This window comes from Triticum aestivum, chromosome 4A, assembly GCF_018294505.1.
Source record: "Triticum aestivum cultivar Chinese Spring chromosome 4A, IWGSC CS RefSeq v2.1, whole genome shotgun sequence".
Taxonomy (NCBI): domain Eukaryota; kingdom Viridiplantae; phylum Streptophyta; class Magnoliopsida; order Poales; family Poaceae; genus Triticum; species Triticum aestivum.
In genome coordinates this window covers 700,909,100-700,911,604 of record NC_057803.1, presented here as the reverse complement: position 1 = coordinate 700,911,604, position 2,505 = coordinate 700,909,100, and positions in this window count along the sequence as shown.

Here is a 2,505-nt window from a genome sequence, read left to right as displayed (position 1 = left end):
GATGGAGCAGAGTTTGGTGGGTTTTTGGGCCAAATTTGGAGGGGTGTTGGGCTGCAACACACACGAGGCCTTTTCGGTCCCTCGGTTAACCGTTGGAGTTTCAAACGAAGTCCAAATGATACGAAACTTGACAGGTGGTCTACCGGTAGTAAACCAAGGCCGCTTGGCAAGTCTCGGTCCAATCCGGAAATGTTTAAACCCCACACACGAAAGAAGACTAGAAATGACCACCGGAGGAGGACGAAGCGCCGGAATGCAAAACGGTCAACGGGGAAAAAGCTCGAATGCATGAGATGAACATGTATGCAAATGCAATGCACGTGATGACATGATAAGAGATGCACGAAAAAGAAAAACAACACACAGAGACAAAGACCCAAACCCGAGAAATAAATATAACTTAGCGCCGGAGACGGCAAGAGTTGGATACAAATATGGAAAGTATATCTGGGGCGTTACAACACTCCACCACTACGAAAAGATCTCGTCCCGAGATCTAGGACTGAAAGAACTCCGGGTACTCAGAACGGAGGTGATCCTCGCGTTCCCAGGTACCTTCACGGTCGGAATGGTGAGACCACTTGACTTTGAGGAATTTGATTGACTTGTTGCGAGTCTTGCGTTCAGTCTCTTGAAGAATAGCAACTGGGTGCTCACGATAGGAGAGATCTTCTTGGAGCTCAATGTCCTCAAAGTTGACGGTGCGGTCAGGAGTCTTGAAGCACTTTCGAAGCTGAGAGACATGGAACACATCACGAACATTTGCAAAGTTTGAAGGAAGCTCGAGTTGATAGGCGAGGTCGCCTCTCTTGCTGACAATCTTGAAAGGTCCCACGTATCTAGGGGCAAGCTTCCCTTTGATACCGAAGCGACGAGTACCTTTCATAGGAGAGACACGGAGGTAAACGTGATCTTCGATCTCGAAAGCCAGATCACGGTGCTTACTATCATAGTAGCTCTTCTGGCGGGACTGAGCTGCTTTGAGGTTATCACGAATGACTTTGCACATTTCTTCTGCCTCTGGGATTAGGTCATTGCCCAGCAGCTGACGTTCACCGGTTTCAGACCAGTTGAGAGGGGTACGGCACTTCCTGCCATATAGAATTTCAAAAGGGGCTTTGCCCGAACTTGCTTGAAAGCTGTTGTTGTATGAGAATTCAGCATAAGGAAGACAGTCCTCCCACTTCATGCCGAAGGAGATCACACAAGCCCTGAGCATATCTTCAAGAATCTGATTGACACGCTCGACTTGACCGCTCGTTTGAGGATGGAAAGCTGTGCTGAAGCGGATGTTGGTGCCCATGGCCTTCTGAAAAGAATCCCAAAACTTGGAGGTAAAGATGCTACCACGGTCTGAAGATATCACTTGAGGAATACCGTGCAGAGAGACAATGCGAGAGGTATAGAGTTCCGCCAATTGAGCTGCAGTGATTGACTCTTTGATAGGCAGAAAGTGAGCCACTTTGGTGAGCTTGTCGATGACGACGAATATAGCATCATTGCCACGCTTGGACTTTGGAAACCCAGTCACGAAGTCCATTTCAATGTGGTCAAACTTCCATTCTGGAATGGCAAGAGGTTGGAGGAGACCTGCTGGCCTTTGGTGTTCTGCCTTCACTCTTCTGCAGACATCACACTCGTTCACGAATTGAGCGATCTCGCGCTTCATTCGAGTCCACCAATAATCTTGCTTGAGATCCTGATACATCTTCGTACTACCAGGGTGGATGGAGAGGAGAGAGTTGTGAGCCTCGTTCATGATCACCTTACGAAGTTCACCTTTGGGCACAACAATTCGATCCTCGAAGAAGAGAGTGTCCTTGTCATCAAGTCGGTAGCACTTGTACTTGGACTGACTCTTTGCAATACCAATCTTCACCTTTTTCACCATAGCATCAAGAAGTTGGGCTTGGCGAATCTGGTCTTCCAAGGTAGGAGAAACTTGAAGGTTGGCGAGGAAACCTTGAGGAACAACTTGCAGATTAAGTTTGCGGAAAGCTTCACAAAGCTCGGGTTGATAAGGCTTGAGAATCAGACTGTTGCAATATGCTTTTGTACTCAACGCGTCAGCAATCACATTAGCCTTGCCTGGAGTATACTCGATACTCGGATTGTACTCTTGAATCATTTCGACCCATCGAGTCTGCCTGAGGTTGAGATTAGGCTGAGTAAAGATGTACTTGAGACTCTTGTGATCAGTGAAAATATCCACTTTCCTTCCCAATAGAAGATGTCTCCAAGTCAACAAAGCGTGCACAACTGCCGCCAACTCGAGATCATGAGTGGGGTAGTTCTTCTCATTAGGCTTCAACTGGCGAGAGGTATAAGCAACAACTTTCTTCTCTTGCATCAGTACAACACCGAGACCTTGGAGAGAGGCATCACAAAAGACCTCGTACGGCTTGGTTTCATCAGGCGGAGTCAGAACTGGAGCAGAGATCAATTTCTCTTTCAAAGTGTTGAAAGCAATATCACACTCCGGAGACCAAACGTACTTGACGTGCT